The sequence below is a fragment of the Eumetopias jubatus genome, unplaced genomic scaffold (genome assembly GCF_037043125.1).
Source record: "Eumetopias jubatus isolate StellerSeaLion01/CBP00866 unplaced genomic scaffold, mEumJub1_p1.0 scaffold_8, whole genome shotgun sequence".
NCBI classification, from domain to species: Eukaryota; Metazoa; Chordata; class Mammalia; order Carnivora; family Otariidae; genus Eumetopias; species Eumetopias jubatus.
The window spans coordinates 101,535,049-101,557,693 of record NW_028274814.1 but is presented as its reverse complement, the minus strand read 5'-3'; the positions used below and the strand labels follow the sequence as shown (position 1 = coordinate 101,557,693).

The window sequence follows — 22,645 nt, the reverse complement described above, 5'->3', positions numbered from 1 at the left end:
TCCCATGAAGCAGAGGAAGTACAGCCAAGCCCTGACTGAATTCAAACCAACCCTGAGAAATATTATAATGCTGTCGTTTTAAGCCACTGCCTCTGGGTGTGGCCTGTCCCACTAGGGATATACTCAGGTCTGGAACTGCTTGCTTAGCCTCATGCTACCCTTATACTAATGGGAGCGAAGTAATGGGCCACATCCTGACTTTCAACCATCCTTCACAAAGGATATGAATGTTTTTCTTCTTTCAGAAGAAGGACCTCATAAGTGGAGGTATGGAAGAGAAGAAGTTAATCCAGTGCCAGTGTTGTTAACTATACTGTGCCTATTAACATTCACCTTGTATGCACTTTGTTCCGTTTCCCCCACATTATAAAATGCTTTCCTTCATTACGATTTCAATGATGCTTGGCATTACTAGACATTCTAAATCCAAGGTTCTACATTTTTCCCATTAAGATGTACATGATGGCTGACATCTACATGAGTGAACCCTTGCATGAGCTGATCTCATGGGCTCCAAAAGCCCACTGCACTAGCTATACAAGGCTCTTGCCTTCGTTCTTTAGTGCAGCCCAGTTTAGAGGTGTTGACTTTGTGAATATTTGTGAAAATCTAGAATGTAATTTAAGAATATCATGTAGGGCACCTGGGTGGCTCAGTCAGTTAAGCCTCCGACTCTTGATTTCAGCTCAGGTCATGATCTCAGGGTTCTGAGATGGAGCCCTGTGTCAGGCTCCACATTCAAAGGGGAGTCTGCTTGAGATTTTCTCTCTCCTTCTGCCCTTTCCCCCCACTCGCACTCTCTTTCTCTCTCTCAAATAAATAAATCTTTAAAATTAATAATAAAAAAATACCATGGGAAGTTTGTTGGAATAATTTGTTCCTTGATTCAACTTTACCAGACAATGGAAGAAAAAATACCCTAATTCTTTTATTTTATTTTTTTTGTTATATTAGTACATACATACATTACCTCATTAGTTTTTGATGTAGTGTTCCATGATTCATTGTTTGCATATAACACCCAGTGCTCCATTCAATACGTGCCCTCCTTAATACCCCTCACCAGGCTAAGCCATCCCCCCAACCCCCTCCCCTCTAAAACCCTGTTTGTTTCTCAGAGTCCATAGTCTCTCGTGGTTCATCTCTCCCTCTGAAAAATACCTTAATTCTTTAACTTAACTCCATTCCCCTCTGCGTAAACTGCCCTTCCTTCTTTCACCTCTAGATAATTTAGCTTTTGATAGCTACTTGCTCTCTCAAATTCTCTCTCAAAAGGCAGCATCAATTTTCTTTCAACTGATTTTGATAGCCTTTTAAATGTCCTTCTTGAATGAAGACTGCATTTTATCAAATTACTTCTTTCTATGTCTCTCTGGCTCTGAGGACAGGTCCAGTTACCATCTTTACTCTTCCAATTCCAGAATCAGTACACAGCAAATATCAGGCACTTTGTAATTCTTGGCAGAACTAAAATTAAATATGAAAACTAAAAATGTTACCTGTCTCAGAAACTGTAAGCAAGGGACGCCTGGGTGGCTCAGTCGGTTAAGCGTCTGCCTTCGGCTCAGATCATGATCTCAGGGTCCTGAGATCGAGTTCCGCATCGGGCTCCCTGCTCAGTAGGGAGCCTGCTTCTCCCTCTGCCTTCTGCTCCCCCTGCCTGTACTCTCTCTCTGACAAATAAATAAAATCTTAAAAAAAAAAAGATTTAAAAAAACAAACAAAAAAAGAAACTGTAAGCAAACTTAAGTGGAAGAAAATACTCTCATGATTAATTTTCACAGGACCTTTTTAGGAAAGGAATGAACTGTGAATATAATTAATTATAAATTAATTGTAAAAGCAATGGTGGAGAATAATAGAAAAATGAGAACAAGAAATAGCTCAAATAAAAACGTAAGAATCGTGCTTAATTCTCAAACATAATAATGAAGTGACCAATGGATTGCTTTTTTTAGCTTTCTAATATCCTCTGTTCTTTCTAGAACTTGAAATCTAGTTTGTAATTTGACCCTAGAAGCAAATATTATATTCCAGGTCAGTATATTATCCATTAGGGAATCCTTCAACACTAATTTCAAGGCAAGGTCTTAAGTGGCAGGAAAATGGAGAAAAGGAAAACAAAATAACTGACCAGTTAGGACTTTCCTCCTTTTATCTATCCTTACGGCCACAGAGGAAATAGAGATAAATCAGAGATTGGAGACAAACAATGATTATAAAATTCTAGTTAGTATCTCCAGCTAACTCGGGAGCTATCATAGTCACTGAAACAAAAATGGATGTTAATGAAAAGAATAATCAGTGGAATTTCTGAAAGGGAGTACCTCTACCAGTAATCCCAAAGCCTGCCTGACCATAGCACCCAAATTAGTAGCCATAATTCCAGGAAGACGCCCCACTGGTAGAGCAGAACTGCAGTGTTAGACTAAGCTGAGATCTGACATGGATTTTGTCATCCATCTTCTTAATGGCCCTTATTAAAGTATAATTTACATATGATAAACTACACTTATTTTAAGGAGACCATTAAAAGAGTTTTGACAATTGATAACTACCACAATTTGTAATCATCATCACTATCCAGATATAGAACATTTCCTCACCCACAAATGTTCAGTGGCTCTTTGCAGTCAATCCCACCTCATTCCTGGACCTAGGAAACCATTTACCTGCTCTCTCTCCCAGTAGGTTAGTTTTGTATTTTCTAGAATGTCAAGTAAATAGAATCACACAATACGTACTCTTCTTTGGCTTCTTTGCTGGACATATTTTTGAGAGTCTTCCGTGTTGTTGTGTGTTCTTTTCTCTTTATTATTGAGCAATACTCCACTATATGGCTATACCAGAGTTTGTTTATTCACTCACTTACTGATGGACTCTTGAGATGCTTTCAGTTTTGTGCTATTGTGAATAAATTTGCTATGAATTTCTTGAGCAAGGCTTTGTGTTGACATATATTTCTATTTATCTTAGGTAAATTCCTATGCATGGAATTATTAAATGATATGATAGTTGTATGCTTAAACTGCAAAACTGCTTTCCAAAGTGTGTGTACTATTTGACACTCCTTCCAGCAGTGTATGAGTTGCAGATGTTTCACATCTTTGTGGAGCATCTTCAACACTTGATATTGTTAATCTTCCTCATTTTTTTTTAGGCATTCTAGGGGGTATATCTAGTCGTATATCACTGTAGTTTTAGTTTGCATTTCCTGATGACTAATAATGCTGAGCATCTTCTTGTGTGTCTTATTGACCATTTGTATATCTTTTTTTTTTTGCCAATTATCTGTTCAAATCCTTTGCTCATTCTGTTATTGGACTGTTTGTCTTCCTGTTTTTGAGTTGTAAGAGTTTTTTATATATTCTGAATTCAGGTACCTCTTTCATAAATATTGAAAAAAATTTCTCCCAGTCTGTGGTATGCCTTTTATTTCTTCAGTGGTTTCTTTCAAACAATAAAAGGTTTTAATTTGGGTGAAGTCCAATTTATCTTTTTAAAAAGAATTTATGGTTTGTACTATCAAAGAAACGATTGCCTACCCCAAGGTCATACAGATTGTCTCCTATACTTTCTTCGAGTTTTATAGTTTTGGCTTTTACATTTAAGGCTGTGATCCATTTCAAGACAATCTTTTTTTTTAAGGTTTTATTTATTTGTCAGAGAGAGAGAGAGCACAAGCAGGGGGAGTGGCAGAGTGAGAGGGAGAAGCAGGGAGCCCGATGTGGGACTTGATCCCAGGACCCAAAGGTAGACGCTTAACCAACTGAACCACCCAGGCGTCCGCAAGATAATCTTTGTATATAATGTGAAGTACATGCTGAGATACATTTTATTCCTGCAGATATCCTGTTATTTCAACACCACTTGTTGAAAATATTAGCAACGGACTGACTGAATTACCTTGAAGTCAGAATCAAAAATCAGTTTATATTCAATTTGTGTGTATATTATAATTGTATATCTATATAATTACACAATTATATATGTCTGTATAATTATATATTACTATATAATTATATACTTCTATATAGTTATAATTAATTTGTGTACATATATCCAAACTATTCTATTCTATTGACTATTATTATGCTAATATTCATTACCTTAAGTTCTATAACTTTATGGCATCTTGAAATTAGATAGTGTAAGTTTTTAATGTAATTCTTATTTTTCACGTATTCAATATGCTAGATTTTCTGCATTCCATAGAAATTTGATAATAAATTTGCCAATATCTACAAAAGAAAGGCTACAGTAATTTTGATTGGGATTAAAATTGAACCAATAGAACAATTTGGGAAATTTTGAAATTTTAATAGCTCTGATTCCTCCAACCCATGAACCTGATATACATCCCCATTTGTTCAGATCTTCAATTTTCCTTACCAATAAATGGTAATGTTCTAGGTGCAAATATTAAATAAATTTTGTTAAATTTATTTTTACATACTTTATTTTTGTGCTATGTACATAGTATTTGTCTTTTTTTTCCCAGTTTTTCATTGCTCGTATAAAAAATTCAGTAGAGTTTTGTATATTGAATTTGTATCATGCCATCTGGCTAAATTCACTTATTCTAGTAGCTTTTTTGCAGATTCATTAGGATTTTTAAAATATACTATCATGGGGTGCCTGGGTGGCTCAGTCGTTAAGCATCTGCCTTCAGCTCAGGTCATGATCTCAGGGTCCTGATATTGAGCCCCGCATGGGGCTCCCTGCTCAGCGGGAGGCTTCTTCCTCTCCCACTCCCCCTGCTTGTGTTCCCTCTCTTGCTGTCTCTCTCTCTCTTTCAAACAAATAAATAAAATCTTTAAAAAATATATATATACTATCATATCTTCAGCAAATAGAAAGTTTTGCTTCTTTTTCTCCAATCTAATTACCTGTTATTTGTTTTTCTTGCCTGTTGCAACAGTGAAGATCTCCAGGAAAATGGTGAATAAGGTGGTAAAAGCTATTCCCTTGCCTACCCCCAATCTTAGAGGGAAGGCATCCAGTCTTTCACTGGTAAACATGATGTTAGTGGCGGGTTTTTCAGTCTCCCTTTATCAGGATGAAGAAGTGTTCTATTTCTAGTTTCCCCAGGATTTTTAAAAATAGGTAAGTGTTGAATTTTGTAAGTACTTCTACTGTACCTATGGCAATAATAATCTGATTTTCTATCCTTATTATTCTTTTAATATGGTGAATTACATTAATTGATTGTTGAAGGCTAAACCAATCCTGCATGTCTGGGATAAATCTACTTTGGTCATGAAGTGTTATATTATTTATATATTGCTGGGTTGGATTTGCTAATATTTTGTTACGAATTGTTGTCTGTGTTCCTGAGGGATCTGGGCCTTTAATTTCATTATCTTTTGATACCTTTGTTTTCAGGGGAATTCTGGCCTCATAAAATGACGTGGGAAGCCTCCCTTTCTCTTCTATTTTCTGGAAGCTTTTATGTATGACTGGTATTATTCTTTCTTAAATTTTTGGTAGAATTCACTAGGAAGTCCATCTGAGACTAGAGTTTTCTTTGTGGGAAGGCTTTTAATTAAAATTCAAATTGTTTAAAAAATACAATGCTACTCAGATTTTATCTTCCTTTTTTTATTATTTGTGACTTTCACTTGTCTATTTTTGTTTATTTCCATTTTAGCATTTCCATTTCTGTCACTTGTCTATTTTATCTGGTGCACCTGTGTCAGAACTTGTGTAAGATATATACTTAGGCATGAAACTTGAGGCTTTGTTTATCCTAGTGTATCTTTATTTTCTTTTACATTAATTTCTGCTTTTATTGTACTTTTATACTTTATTTTCTTTGGTTTCTTTGGTTTTATTCCATTTTTTTTCTAACTGTATTCTTTCCTTCTTGATTTTCAACCTTTCTTTTTCTTTAAAAAGCATTTATTACTATAAATTTCCCTCTAAATGCCTTTCTTACCCATCCCTCAAGTTTTATTCATTAGTATTTTCATTACCATTGAGTTCTAAGTCTATTTAATCACCATTATTTCTTTTTGACTTAGAGTTACTTAGAAATTCATATATTTAAATGTTTAAGTGCATTATGTTTGCTTTTTTTACATTGTTGTTATTGATTTTATACTAGATTGCATTGTTGACAGAAAATATGAGTTGTATGATACCTGCCCTTTGCAATTTGTTGAGGCTTGCTTTATGGCCTAGCCCATAATCAGGTTGGTTGGTTTGTTCCTTATGTTCTCAAGAAGAATATGCATTCTTTAATCATTGGTTCTAAAAACCAACAGTTCTCTCTGTATCTATTAATCAAGGCTGCTAAATGTATGATTCAAGTCTTCCATATATTCATTAAACTTTTGGTCTATAATTCAAATATTGCATGTGTCCACTTCTTGCGTTATTACATCAATTTGGCTCTCTATATTTTGAGTCTTTATAAATTTGATACTATATTTTACATATTTTAGTGAGTTCTGTAAAGTTAGAATTTCCCGTTGAAATAAGCCTTTTATCATTACTGTGTGACTCTATCTTTAACACTATTTTTTGTCTTATATTCTATGTTAATATTAACACAGACTCCAACATTTTTTGGCCAGTATACCTTTTTAAATTATTTTTATTCTTTTACTTTCAACCTTTCTTAGTCTTTACATTCCAGGTGCATCTCTTATAAACATACAAATGGGTTTTGCATGTTTATATCTAACAGTATCTGTCTTTCAGCTGATGAGTCCAGATTTTCTATAAATCTATAAAATCTATAAATCTATAAATTGTTACCTGGACTTGTTTCTATCATCCTGCTTGTGTTTTTTCCTTTGTTGTATTTTTGTATGTTTCTTTATTCTTTCTTCAGGCAAATTATTGGTTTACTTTCATTTTTAAGAAATATTAGGGTAAAAAATATATAACACAAATTTGACTCTTAAATCACTTTTAAGTGTACAATTCAGTGGCATTAATTACATTCACAGTGTTGTGCAACCACCACCACTATCTATTTCCAGAACTTTTTCATCACTTGAAACAGAAACTCTGTAACTGTTAAGCAATAACTCCCTCAGTCCTCCCTTGCTCTAGCCCCTGGTAACCTTAATCTATTTTCTGTGTCTATGAATTCGCCTATTCTTGACATTTCACATAAGTGGAATCATACCATCTTCGTCCTTCTGTGTCTGGTTCATTTCACTCAGCAAAAAGTCTTCCAGGTTCATCCATGCTACAGCATGAGCAGAACTACATTCTTTTTCATGCCTTAATAATATTCCAATGTATATATATACTGTATTTTATTTATCCATTCATTGGTTTATGAACATTTGGGTTGTTTCCACCATCTGGCTATTCTGAATAATGTTGCAATGAGCCTAGGTGTACAAATAACTGTTTGAGTCCCTGCTTTCAATTATTTGGTCCATATACCTAGGAACGGGATTACAGTTTGCTTTCTTATTTGGTTGTTTCCTTCTATTGATTAAAGATTACAGACCCCATATCTATTATTAACTTTTAAGCAATATTTTGCATTCATAATAACTAACCAAGTCTACAGTCAGTATTTTAACCCCTCCAAATAACACAAGGAATTTAGAAACGTAACTCATAGCCTCCTTCCTGACTTACATAGATTTATTGTCCATAACTAGTTTCTGTGTTCTTTTTAACCTCACAAAGTATTTATTATTATTATAATTATTATTACTGGTATGCTGATATGATACAAATTAAATAACAACCACTGAAAGCATATAAATAGAGTACATAACTTAAAAAACAGGAGATTAAAAAAGTGAAATCTTGATGTAAATCTTTCAATGTAAAAATATTCTGATTTTTTTTAAGTTAGCCACTACATAAAGATAAAGAAATAAAAATTTAAAATTCTTAAAAAAACCACACAAACTTTCAGTACTGTCCAGAGCAAACAAAGAACCAGGGTAACAAATTTCAGCTCAAGTTTAAAATCTATGATGTAAGTTGACATTGCCATAATGTCTAACTCTGGTTTGTTCATACCTGTGTACTAATAAAAAATGATATATCATTGACCTTGACTATACTAATCAGTTTCTGAACTATGCCATCTGAAGTACCCTAAATTCTTTCCTCGATGCTTTACTTGTGGCTCAGCAGACCAATATGGCTCAACTACTTCACTGGTCAGCACTGGTCCTCAAGTGCCTAACACATGCCAGCCTAGTTCCAGTCACTAGGGACACAGCATTGAACATACAGACAAAAATGAATGCTGTCATATTTGAACAGACATCTCCAAAGAAGACATACAAATAGCCAATAAGCACATGAAAAAATGTTCAATATCACTAATCATTAGGGAAATGCAAATCAAAACCACAAAATACCACCTCACACTCATCAAGATGGCTATAATTTAAAAAAAAAAAAAATAACAAGCGTTGATGAGAATGTAGAGAAATGGGAACCCCTGTGCACTGTAGGTAGGAACGTAAAATTGTGCAACCACTGTGGAATACAGTACGGTGGCTCCTCAAAAATTAAAAATAGAACTACCATAAAAAAAATAGAACTACCATATGATCCACCAACTCCACTTTTGGGTACATCCTCAAGAGAAATGAAATCAGAGTCTTGAAGAGATATGTGTGCACCCATGTTTATAGCAGCATTATTTAAATTAGCAACATGTAGCTAGATGAGTGGATAAGCAAAATGTGATATATACATACATTGGATTATTATTCAGGCTTCAAAAGGAATTTAATTCTGACACATGCTACAACACAGATAAAACTTTAGGACATTATGCTAAGTGAAATAAGCCAGTCACAAAAAGAAACAAAGACTACATGACTCTCCTTGTAGGAGGTCCTTAAAGTGGTCGAAATCATAGAGACAGAAAATCTGGTGGTTGCCAGGAACTGGGAGAAGGGGCAGAAGGGGGAGTTAGTGTTTAATGGGCATAGAGTTTCAGTTTTACAGGATGAAGAAGATGGAGATGGATGGTAGTGATGGTTGCACAACAATATGAATGTTCCTAATACCACTGAACAGTACACTTAAAAATGGTTAAGAAAATGATAGTTAAGATAATAAATTTTATGTGTATTTTTTACAATAAAAAAATTGAAAAAAAAAATTCCTTGAAGGAGTTTACACATGGTCAGAAAGAAAGGAAATGAACAAATAAAACATGTACTAGGCCAAATGGTGAAAGTGTTCTAGAGGAAAGCAAAACAGGGGAAGAAGACAGGGAATGCTAGAGAAAGGGGCTGGGGGTGGTTGCAGCAGTCAGGGAAGACTTTACCCAAGGAGGTGATGTTTGAGCAAAGACCTCCCCTAGCTCTGCACTCTACTTCTTAGAGAAGAATTGCTGCGAAGTGGGGGGCCTCTGAGCCAGGACTATATTTCCCAGCCCTCCCGCATCTTGACATAGCTGCATAAGTGATTCTCTCCAATGGAATTTGAGTAGACAGGCTTTCTCTTACCTCTAAGCCAGGGTATTTATGAATCTGCGATGCTCCTCCACTGGCTCGTCCCTTTTCTGCCAACTGAAGCAGGAGACTCTGAGGCTTCAAACAGTGCTGCCTAAGAGAAATATAATGTGAACTATATATGTTATTTTTAATTTTCCAATAGCCATAATAATACATGTTTTAAAAAATGGGTGAATTCATTTTAATGATGCATTTTGAACCCAATATTTCCAAAAATTATTTCAACATATATCCAAGATAAAAAATGAGATACTTTATATTCTCCCTTTTATTTTTTCAAAATCCAGTATATGTTTTACACTTACAGCGCTATTAGCCTTTTTTCAAGTCCTCAGTAGCCACATGTGGCACCACATTGGACAGCGGAAGTCTAGAATATGGTGGAGCCATAAGATGAAAGGAGGTGGGCCCCTGACTCTCCATATGGGGGACAGCCACCCATCAACCAGCAATACCCACATTGTATCATTACATGAGAGAAAAATAAACTTCCTTTGTGTTCACCTTCCAAAGGTTTGAGATTCATTTGTTACAGAAACAGATTCCTTGAGGTGGGATAGAAAATAAAAAACTAAAATATTAGAGCATTGGCTTAGCAATCAAGTAAGAGGTAGCACAAAAGAGACATTAGAAGCTGGAAATCAGAGACTCATGTCACATGGTTATAAAACTACCAACTGAGTGCTTATAAGACAGACCAGGAACACAGTGACCCTGTAGCTTTATAATAATTTAAAAGAACAAGAATGCCAACAGACGCTGTAGTAGTCTGCCTAGGCTGCCATAACAAAATACCACAGACAGGGTGGCTCGCACAACAGAGATTGATTTTCTCACAGTTCTGGAGGCTGGAAGTCCAAAATCAACACCAGCCGGGTTGGTTTCTAGTAAGAACTTGCTCCTTGGCTATAAGAGAGCTGCCTTCTTTGTGTCCTCACAAGGTCTTCTCTGTACACGTGTGTACTCCTGGTGTCTCTTCCTCTTCTTATAAGGACCCTAGTCCTACTGGAATGGGTTCCCACCATTATTATCTCATTTTACCTTAATTACCTCCTTACAGGCCCTCTCTCCAAATACTGTCACATTGAGGGTTAGGGCTTCCACATATGAATTTGGAGGGACACAATTCAGTTTATCAATGATGCTGCATGCTCCTCTCTGCACTGAACAGAGTGCAAGTAAGAAATGTGTTCAGGAAAGAATCAGCTGGTTTGCAAGCAAAAATGAAAGAGAATGAAGAGAATCTTGAAATAAAGGTGAGTTTGGAGCCTTGTGGGTTTGGAAAGCAGACTGCTTCTAGATACCAACCAGTAGGAGATAACATCTGAAATGAGCAAAAGTGCCCACTAGATTGTTCTAGTTAAGCAGAGGTTTGCGAGGCTAAAACACAAATCATGGTAACGTATTCTCTTCCCACCAAGCCTCTTGCTTCAAGGGGCCTCAAGTTAGCCCATTAAGTTAAGAGAGAAATACGTATAGGGGCAAAGAGGGGAAGAAATAGAGCAGGCTTAAGAATAATTTTTAAGAAAGAACTTTGGATGTAGTTACTGGCAGATGGAACTGCCTAGAAATCATGGGAATAATGTTTCCAAAGAAATCAAGGGAATAACGTTTCCAAAGCACAGTGATCTGAGCCTTAAAAAGCCTGTGACTAAAACGTCCTCCTAGGGACCTCAAATATCCAACAGCAGGATGCAGGCTGTGAAAGCTGTGCGCGCTCCAAGGAAGTCAGATTCCTTACTGCTGAACTCAGCGCCAGAAAGGATAATGGACAAGAAAGAACACCCCGGGGGCAGAGCCAAGGACCACAGCAAACAGTGGACAAGCAAGTTCCTCCCAGGAAGCAGAACCACAGTCTAATGAAGGAACTTTCTCCACCTCCCAGGCAGGGAGCCTTCATAATGCCCGCCCAGTCAGATTCCCCATTGCTATGGACCAGTTACTGCTATGGATCTCCCAGTCTGCCCTTTTCCAAATGAGTCTCTATTGTTATCCTGTTCTTGACAAACCTCAAGGTTTATCGCGGGGGAGGTGGGCAGACGATTTGCTTTTGAATTCCCAGGTCTCTGAGCCAAAGGAACACAGGACCCAGAGCACCTAGACTTGGGTGAAACGTTGGGTTGTCTCCTTTAGGAAGGAGGCCACACAGATACTTGGTGGCCAGGGGGCAGTCTGTGGCAGAAATAGCTAGCTGCCTCACAAGTTTGTACTCCTTTCCATAGTGTTCAGTTCTCACAGGGATGTGCTGCAGAACCAGTGATTACGATCACAGCTCCCCTTAAATCCAGTGTCTCCATGTAACTAGCTGTTCTTAAGAGAACGTGAGTAGAAGTGCTATATGCTTTGTCTACTGTCTGTTTCTCCTTCCAACAGCTAGAAACAGAGGTCTCAGGGGACTGTCTAAAGAGAGTGCACACAAATGGAAGGAGCCTGTTGCCACAGACAGGAAATCTACCTGGCATCCAGGAACACCATTATCAGACTGTTCCATGAATGAGAGATTGACTTGTTTTAATACATCACTGAAATTGTAAAGTTTCTTTGCTCTAGAAGCTCAAATTAGCTTAATTAGCGCGCCCCTAAAAGAGGTGAAGGAGAGTGGGATAGTTCTCTAGATGAAAAGCATTGCCGGCAGAGGGAAACAGGTCAGTAAATGCATGGCCCTTAGGCAGGAGAATACCACATGTTTTCAAGGATTAGCAAGGAGCTGAGTATGACTGAAGCAAAGCAAACAAGGGGAAAATTGAAGGTGATAAGATCAGAGTTGTAAAAAGAGGCCAGATCCTTAAAACCTTGTAGGCCACTGTGATGACTTTAGCTTTTACTCCAGATGGGTTGGAAAGCCACTGTAAGTATCAGGAGAGGAAGGAGGACGTGATCCGACATTTTCATTTGGATCACTATAGCTGGTGCTTAGGAACAAATCACAGGGCAACAACAAAGAAATCAGCTTTGAGACTATGAAAACAATCCAGGGGAGAGCTAGAGGTAGTTTGGAATTGGGAGGTGGTGGTGGTGGTGGTGGTGGTAATCAGTGTTTAGATTCGGGATATATCTTTAGGGTATATATCTGAAATTCAGGCATAAATAATATTTATGCTTCTGGGTGGCTCAGATTAGAGAACTACATGTGCATCAAGAGTAGAAATTGGTTCCCAGCAGCTCATAAAGCGCTTAGTATCCTCTGGAGTGAAAAGGAAACAGCACTATTGTCTTGGTACAGGTATTAATAACTAATGTGTAAAACGTAAATGAAACTAACTGAAGGCCTTATGAATGCCTTCTGAGTCCCCAGCCCACAAAGAACTCCTCACTGAGATTTAATGCTGTTGAAGTATATGCATCTTCGGTGCCACCTTTCATATTAACCATGAGATTGTCACTGGCCTCAGAGACAAGGTTGCTTTGGCTTCTTTCTAACAGCCAACTGTGATTGTTCTAAAGCAAACAAACAAAAATCAGCTACCTCTTTAAACAGGAAAACTACAAAGATGTCAGTTTTATAGCCATGAAATTCAGTGAAGCTTCCTCGCAGGCTGTACGGAGGTTTCTTTCTCTTACTTTCTCATTGCATGTTTAACCAGAGAATCATTAGAGAATAGTGAAAGCAAGATTATTCTTACCAGTGTGCAAATTTTAATTCATCTCTTTCTTTTACATGTTTAATTTTAGCCCTATAGTTGCAACATGTGGTATCCCCCACCAGCAATATCATCTGCTTTTCCTCTCTTCACATGTCCCCTTTAGGCTTCAGCTGAGCTTGTAATTGTTTTCCTCCTTTAGAGGAGTCACTGGAAAAAAAAAAGGTAAATCACTTATATAACTGTATTTTTCCTCAACTAGCAACTTTGCTTGGTTTATGTTGACAGTGACTAAGGTGAAATCTTTTTGAAAATTTTCATTATTAAAAAAAATCACAAGATTACAAAAAGTTGAGGGAAAGAGCAAACACTAATTACCCTAAGTGGATATTCCAGCATTATGTCCCTGTAATTGCAAACATCAATAAAATATTTAACAACCATGAGACAAGTAAAGAAATCATTAAAATGGAAAAACACATTTCCAGAGTAAATTTCAGCAAGCTAAAGAAAACAAGTGGTCACATGGGAACATAATTAAACAATAAGAAACCCAGTAAAACTGGGTGTGAAAATAGGAAGAAATCCTCCTTGAGTCAAAAGGATAGACGAAATATAATTTCATCAGCCAAAAAAATGTTGAATAACTGAAATAAAGAGGAATTACAGACACACATGTGCACACATACACACACACACACACACACACACACAGAGGATATTGGACCATTTTACTATGCTGGTGTAGGCCTAAGGGGGAAAAATAAATGCAACAAAATATTAGATATTATTTGCAAAAAAACAAAACACATAAGGATAGAAAAATATTGTCATGTTGCTTACTTAAACTTAAAAAAAGGAAATCATGTTCCCTTGTGGATAAGGACCTACAACTTTTAAAAATAACATTAAACAGAAGAAACATAATTTTTTTGGCATTCTTTTGGCCAAAACACCATCAGTTTTGATGGTACTTTTATAACAGACAACATCCGGAGAAGAGAGAAAGAACACTTAATTAAAGTATGTCTTTAAAATGTAGACCAAAAGAGTATGTCCTAATTCGTAGGGCCTTATAGGTTCCTGTGCCATATGGTATCATTCTTCACACATGTGTGCAGCTGAATATAAGAACAAGACAAAAGTCTCTGTTCTGCCATCTCAGAAGCTACAATTTATTTGATAGTCGTGCTCTAGATAACCAGTGAAGCTTTTATTCATATCTTTAAATCCTTGACAATAATAATAATCTAGGCATCCCAAGAAATTCTATTAAGTTGGTCAGGCAAGCTGCTGTTTTCTACACTATCTTCTGAATCCTTCTCCTTTTATGAGGAGACTCTCTCCTCCTACCTTGTTACTAACACAGGGTCACCTCCCACTCAAGCCTTCCGGGAAGAAGGACCAACTCCTGCCCCAGTCTTACCCGATTCCGCTCACATCTGCACCACTCAACTATGGCAGCCCTGAGCTCTTTCTTCTTGGGGCCGATGCCTTCAGGGTCCTATTCTCTACAGCCACACTGATACACTTATCTGAGAGCTGAGAGGCCATTAGTGAATATGCCCAAGAAGTGGCCATGTTAGTTTGTGACCAAAGGAGTAGAGAGGAGCATCTTGGGAAATCTTCATGGAAAGAGACCAAACATTGGTTGAATCACGATGTCTCTGCTATTGTGAGAGGGAAGGAATTATAAGAACATGGTGTCTACAAGGATAAGAAGGTAAAATAACAATAACCAACAGAGATTGTTCTCAGACTCCCTATTTCAGCCTGATGTGACTTTGCTGGGGGGCGGGAGGAGGGTGCGAGCGGGCCCCAAGGCCATCCCCCGTACTCCACAGCAGTAGCACCTCACAGAAGCAGCAAGGCCTGTCCTAAAAGCAGTGAAGACCCAGGGCTGGTTTCATGAGATGACAGCAGTGGCACCTGGCACCTGTGATGGGGCACAATGGCATCACAGAGTCTCCCTGACCTGAGCTCCAACAGCTTTGCTGGCCAGAGGTGGCCATGCTCCCTGAGGACACCTGTTGTCACGCATCACTTGTAGGGGCAGGAAGAAACCAACATATGGCCATGGAGGCCTTGGGTATCAGACAAGATGGGAAGGACCTGTTTGAGGGTATGTAGGACTGGGGACTCCCAGAATTCACTGGGGAGGCAGGGGTGAGTCTCTGAACAAGGCTAGAAAGTCCAGTGTATTATAGTAAATATTACAGAGAAATTACCCCCATTTTCATCCCCGGGGGTGGGCTGAGGAAAGATGTCTTAATGGGCTACGTGGGCGATATTGGTTAAATGATTACTCTTTCCAGGAACAGTTTACATTTTAACAGGGACTTCCTGTAGACAATACATTAACTCCTGTTCATGAACATTTCCCCCTGGTTGTTTAGAGGAGGCCTGGGCTAATACATCTCCATTTGGGCCCCACTTGGCTCTACTTCTCTAGTTTTTCCAGGGTGGAAGGCCCTGCATGTGGTAAGGTGGCTCTGGGTTAGGAAAGGTAGTATCTGTAGTATTTAAACATACGTTTCTAGCCCTGAGCTGCTAACCCCAAAGTCTTCTTTCCACCCACTTCAACCACAACCTCCTCTTTCTAGTGCACCATGGGAACATTTTCACATGGTCCTGCAAAGGATTACAATGAATAAATGCTATGAATATAATGCCATTAGGTAGGTATAAAAAGTACATCCAGCCATTTAATTTTAAGCTTAGAAGGATAAAGGTCACAAAGGTCAGTCTTTGGCCTGATATTTGTTAACATTCTCCTTATTAATGTATGTACATCACATAATGTAATAAGCAGAGATGTGTTCAGTTTCACCAAATATGGAAATAAAAAACGATTTCAGCAATATCCTTTTATACGCATACTAAGTGATAAGGACTTATTACCGAACGGTTTTAAGATGATAACCTAAGTGTCAAATAAGTATTTAGAATGAATTGGCAGGTTCATAGGACTTCCAAATCAGCCCTACCACTTTATTTTTTTTTTAAGATTTATTTATTTATTTGAGAGACGGGGGAGAGCGCATATGAGCAGAGGGAGGGGCAGAGGGAGAGAGAATCCTCAAGCAGACTCACCATTGAGCACAGAGCCTGACACAGGGCTCGATCCCAGGACTCTGAGGTCATACTCTGGGCCGAAATCAAGAGTTGAAATCAATAGCCCCAGCCCTACCACTTCAAAGAGAAAGCTGGGGCCTAAGTAAGCAAAATTTTTGTTCCAGGTTACCCAGCAAGTGCTGGTCAACCTTGGTCTAGAACCTGTCTCTCTACTCCTCAAAGAGAAGTCCTTCCCTTCTATAAGGCTCTGGAAATTAAGGTGAAGCTTGTCCCTCATTTTCTCCAGAATCTCAATTCCAGGGCAGCGGTCAATTCCCATTTTTATTCTCCCACCCACTGCGATCCCTCCAAACTACCACATCCAAGCCTGCAGCATAAATGGGGCACCATGTAAAGGGGCACCCCATTACATACTCTCCACCATCACATTCCCAGAAACACCTTACCCAGCTCAAAATCCATTCTATCTGTTGTGGTCTGGAATATTTGTTACAGCACAACTCCCCTCTCTACATCCTGGCCTTCAACATGCACACACAACGACACATGTACACACACACGCACACCAAGTAGCTTTCCATTTAGTGAGAGCACAAATTACATGATCACTAAGGAAAATGACCTTGCTCCACAGTGCTAAAGATGACAAAGAGTCTATAAAGATAAAGAATGAATTCCTCTGTTCCCTACGGGACATGTAATCGCAGCTTAGGCACCTCTCTTAGAACAGCTGGACATCTGGATGCAATTTCAGATGGGAGCCATATAACTGCCCTTTGGTATTAATATGATTTTTTTTATTATTGTTGCTAAGGCTATGAGCAGGAACCAGTCATGGACTTATTCTCCTGACATTGCTTATAGTCAGCCAAGAATAAATCTTCTGCCTTCTCTGAACTTTCTAGCAGTTAGAGAGACAAATGTATCATATTCCCAGGCCCCTGAATGGTTGAAGACAAAGGCCACTTTAAATGAGAGCCCTCCTTTTAAGAACTATTAAACTGAACCACTCCAAGAGACTTGAGAATTGCCAGGATGTGAAGCCAAGTTCCCTCTGTTGCCTGTGTGGAGAAAAATCGGGTTCTAACTAACTCTGTGACGGCACTTTGGGGAACAGATGCTCCACCCAGATGATGGTGCTTGCAGGAGTGGAAGAGAAAGACAACATCCGAGGAAGTTGAAATAGTAACGGGACAGCTCACACTGTCCGACAACGTGAATGAAGTGTAATAAATCTTGGGATATGGAAACCCAAAAGGTTAAGACTATTTGCGAGTTTGAGAGGCTATGCAGTAAGTCTTTTGCAGAGAAGAATGTCACCTATCATCTGTATATATTTTCTAGATCACAGCCCTTGCTGTCATTCTTCTGTTAAACCTCTATCTCACCCGTGGGTTCTCATTGACCACCTCAACCCTTTCCAAAAACCGGTGACATAGCCACAAACCAGCAAGAGCCAGCCCTCTGCAACTCTGCATCTACTCCAGAGGGTGACACACCTGCCCGAATCTTCACTGATGGCACCAGAGGATCTATTTCTGAAACCATGGATTCAGAAGCATTCAAAAGTACTGATGAATAAACATACAACCAGCATGATGGTAAGGAACAAGACAGTAGGCATTGGGAAAAAAATACCCAAGCCCAACTCCAGAGCAGGTAAACTAGAAGTCTCTGGGTGTGGGATTCAGGTACTGGTATTTTTAAAAATCTCCCCAAGGGATTCTAAAGCACAGACAGTGTTGAGAACCACAGGCCTAGCACAATATGGAGCCCTGAGGACTATGGCCATGTGGGTAGTACAATACTGTTCCAAAGTCAATGAACTTCCAGGCAGAGCTTATAAAGGTAGAATTGCAAAATCAGCATGAAACCTGGTGTTTTTTATTTTAAAATATGGCCCCAAAGTGTTTGACATTTCTTCCATCGAAAGGTAGGGTGCATCAAAAATAAATTCAAAATGGATGAAAGACCTAAATGTGAGACAGGAAACCATCAAAATCCTAGAGAACACAGGCAGCAACCTCTTTGATCTCACAATAGCAACTTCTTACCAGGCACACCTCACCACAGGCAAGGGAAACAAAAGCAAAAATAAACTATTGGGACTTCATCCAAGATAAAAAGCTTCTGCACAGCAAAGGAAACAATCAACAAAAGTAAAGGCAACTTATAGAATGGGAGAAGATATTTGCAAATGACATATCTGATAAAGGGTTAGTATCCAAAATCTATAAAGAGCTTATCAAACTCAATACCCAAAAATAGATAATCCAGTTAAGAAAGGGGCAGAAGACATGAATAGACATTTTTTCTAAAGAAGACATCCAGATGGCAACAGACACATGAAAAGATGCTCAACATCACCATCATCAGTGAAATATGAATCAAAACCACAATGAGATACCACCTTACACCTGTCAGAATGGCTAAAATTAAGAACACAGGAAACAACAGATGTTAGCAAGGATGCAGAGAAAGGGGAACCCTCTTAACTGTTGGTGGGAATGCAAACTGGTGCAGCCACTCTGGAACACAGTATGGGGGTCCCTCAAAAAGTTAAAAATAGAGCTACCCTATGACCCAGCAAATGCACTACTCGGTATTTACCCAAAGGATACAAAAATACAGATTCGAAAGGGTACATGCATCCCAATGTTTATAGCATTATCAACAATAGCCGAACTATGAAAATAGCCCAAATGTCCATCTGCTGATGAATGGATAAAGATGTGGTATATATATAGGATAGAATATTACTCACCCATCAAAAAGAATGATATCTCACCATTTACAACATTTTGGAGGAAGCTAGAGTGTGTTATGTTAAGCAAAATAAGACAGAAAAAGATAAATACCATGATTTCACTCATCTGGAATTTAAGAAACAAAACGGATGAACACAGAGGAAGGAAGAAAAAAAAAAGAGAGAGGGAGAACACCATCAGGGACCACTAACTACACAGAACAACCTGAGGTGGGCAGGTGATGGGCTAAATGGGTGATGGGGATTAAGAGGGCACTTGTGATGAGCTGGGTGTTATATGTAAGTGATGAATCACTAAATTCTGCCCCTGAAACCAGTATTACCATATATGTTAATTAACTAGAATTTAAATAAAAACTTGAAACCAAAAGAAAAAAAACAAAGGTAGGGTGTGTGTCCTTTTCTCTCGAATATGGGTGGATCTTTGACTGTTTCATCAAAAAAATATACCAGAATTGATGCTATCTTTGTTCTAAGGCTATATCATGAAAGGCAATACAATTTCCACCTTGTGGGCTTGGGTACTCATTTTGGAGCCCTGAGTCCCCAAAGAAGTCCAACCACCTTAGCCACCATGTCATAAGGATTATCAGGCTACACTGAGAAGCCACCTGCCGGGACTCTTTTTGATGCTCCACCCAACTTCCCAGTCACCATCAGTGTCAACTAAATAACTGAGAGATTGACAGATCGTCTACAAAATCTGGGACTCGAAAGCATCAAAGTAAATAAGTGTACTGGAGTAATGTCTCTGAATTTTCCCATCAAACACTCATTTTCCAGTCTTCCTCCAAATTTAAGATCACTCTTTAAGCAATCAATGAAATTACAAGGGTCTGAAGCTACATCACAAGCTTTTCTTGTTCTGAATAGTGGCTACCTTTGAAATGAAAGAGAAAAAATAATCTGAAAATGCAAGGAAGAGGTCTGTAACAAAACCACCTAACCTCAAAGAAACAACCACTATCACTTTGAAATATCAGAGAAATGAACGGGCTTTAATAATTTGACTGTGGGTCTAAAAAACTGAATGGTTGTCCCAAAAAGGAATATCCATGTCCTAATCCCTGGAACCCATGGATGTCACCTTTTTTGGAAAAAAGGTCTTTGCAGATGTAATTGAGCTAAGGATCTTAAGATGAAACCATCCAAAATTATACAAGTGGGAACTATATTCAGTAACAAGTGTCCTTGTAAGAGATACACAAGAGAGTTAACAGACAGAAGGGGAGCAGGCAATGTGACCACTGAGGCAGAGATCTGAGTGAGGCAGCCATACATCAGGGATTGCTTACAGCCACCAGAAGCTGGAAGAGGCAAAAACAGATTCTCCTCTAGAGCCCCCGAGGGAATGCGGCTCAGTCAACACCTTGATTTCGACAACTTCTGGCCTCCAGAACTGTGAGAGAGTAAATCTCTACTATTCTAAATCAAAGTTTGTGGTGATTTGTCACAGCAGCCACAGGAAATTAATACAGTTGGGGGAAAAAAAATTTCCTAATCAAAATGTTCTGCTTCTACAGGACAAAATTTAATAAATTGCAGTTTTATTCTTTATTACTTGTCTCCTCATGCTTCTACTTAGAAGATCGATTTCAGTTCAAAATATCATTTCTAATACAAAAATATCAAATTACTATTGTTATTTTTCTATATGTTTAATGTTTCCATGCTCGTCTTTTAAATATGATCTAAATGATTTTTTTAGGCTGTATTTATCAGCAACCTAAATAGAGTACAAAGTAAAGGGCTTGATTGAGCATTCTAAATTCTGCAGATGGTGCACTTAAATGCTGCGAGGTGAGGAGGAGAGAGCAGAGCACTATACAGAAAGGATAAGAAGAATGATAACCTTTCTGTAAAGTATGACTCAGAGGGCAATGTCTGTAGACATGCTTTAAAAAGGCTGTCTCAAATCCCAATAGCAGGACATCCTACAAAATGACTTACCAGTATTCCTCAAAACCATGGAGGCCAGCAAAAACGAGGAAAGTATGAGAAATTGTCACAGCCAAGAGGAGCCTAGGAAGACATGAACACTAAATGTAATGTGGTATCCTGGAACAGAAAAACATTAGGAAAAATGTAAGGAAATCTGAATAAAGACTTCAGTTCAAGAATAACATATCATTATTGGTTCATTAATTCTAACAAAAGTACCACACAAACATAAGGTATTAATAAAAAGGTAAAAATGCGTGCCGGACATAGGGGCACTCTGTGTCCTCCCATCTTCTCAATTTTCCTGTAAATGTAAAACTGTTCGAAGCAATAGTCTTCTAAAACACCGCAAGCGGCGCGCGTCTGCGCGCGCGCGCGCACACACACACACACACACACCTGTTTCTATCAATATTCATATTTCAAATAAGAAACTAAAGTTGAAGGAAGTGAAACTTTTAATACAAATCAGTAATGTTGCGGACGTTTTCTCGACTACTTCCCAGAATGCTGGTGCACTTTGCAAAGAATTATTTAATAAGGCTTTTTGCCCTTAATTATTGGCGATGTTCTTAAAAAGGAACACCAAAAAACTTTTCCGGAATTACAAAGATAAATAAATAAAAGGAAAGAAAGAAAAGGAAAAAACAGCTGGTTCTGCTTGCAGTCTAGTTTCCAGGACTAACTGGCGTGCCATCTGCTCGCAGCACAGAGTGGTAACCACGGTTCACGTGTCACACCAGCGTTCGGTGTTAGGAAGTTTGCCCCAACACGCCTGGACAACTTAGCTTCAGCGCAGGTTGCAAGGGGGAGGGGGTGGCGGCAGCGGCGTCCAGAGTCTGTATATCGTTTTTTCCAAACTCCATCTGCTTTCCCCTCCCCTGGCTGTGCCCGCGGTCTCCCAGCGCGGCAAGCTGAGGGGACCGGAGCGGGCCTTTTATGCATAACAAAAGAGCCCTCCTTCTCCTTCTCCCGCCGCCCCGCGCCGCCCCCACCTTGGCTTCCAGCGGCCGCCCGGGCCCGCGTCCCCGGCAGGAATTGGCTCCCGGGCTCGAGGTTTCCAGGTACCCGGAAGGGGGAGGGGGCTGAGGCGGCAACAATTGGGCGGGTGAGGGCCAAACGCGCGGCCGGGAGCGCCAAGACTCCGAGGGGCGGTGAGCCCGGGCCGTGCCGCCACGGGATTGGCCGGGACCGCCCCGCCGGCCGCCGCTGATTGGTGGATTCTCAAATTCGGTCTCAAGGCGCCAGAGGAGGTGTTTTAGCGGGGACTGCGATCTAGGGCTGTAGCGCTGGCGCTGCCCGGACGCCGCGGGGTCCCGGCCAGCTCAGGGCACTCGGAGCGGGGGTCTGCGCGCCTCACTTTCCCCGCCCGATGTCGCCGCCCGTCTGCTGATCGCCTCGCCCCGCTGGTCCCGCGCCGGTGTGGGGTCGTGGAGGTCCCCAGAGGCAGGAAACCTCCTTCTCAAAGTGGGAGTAAGTAGCGTGCGGCCCTAAGCTCTGCGAGGAGGCGGGAATTGGGGGGAAAGGGGACACCCCCGCCCAGGCTGCCAGCCTGCCACCCCTCTCCCCTGCTGGCGGGGATCGAGGCATTTCTGCGGCCGGACCAGGCGTGCGTGGGGTGTCCTGGTTCCATCTCTCCCGCCCGTAGAGCAGTAGAAGGGACTTGTCTTTCCTCGCGATCTGGGGGATTCTTTGGGAGAGTTTATCCTTGGGGTCCGCTTGGAGGCCTGCGCTAAAAGCTGAGTGGGTTTGGTCTGGCGATCAGGTTTCCTTCCCCCCTGATTCAAAACCCCCTCAAAGCCGAATTCCTCCCAGTTCTTTGC

General features: G+C 39.7%; 1 long non-coding RNA gene across 1 annotated transcript; it reads right to left on the bottom strand.

Moving 5' to 3' along the window:
• Positions 1-1,635: 1,635 nt before the first annotated feature.
• On the bottom strand, positions 1,636-21,887 carry LOC114210958 (uncharacterized). The gene is made up of 4 exons (XR_003609625.2): positions 21,818-21,887; positions 20,832-20,939; positions 9,450-9,549; positions 1,636-1,691 (listed from the first exon to the last, which is right to left on the bottom strand). It is a non-coding gene; the product is annotated as an uncharacterized LOC114210958 (long non-coding RNA).
• Between the last annotated feature and the right edge of the window lie 758 nt (positions 21,888-22,645).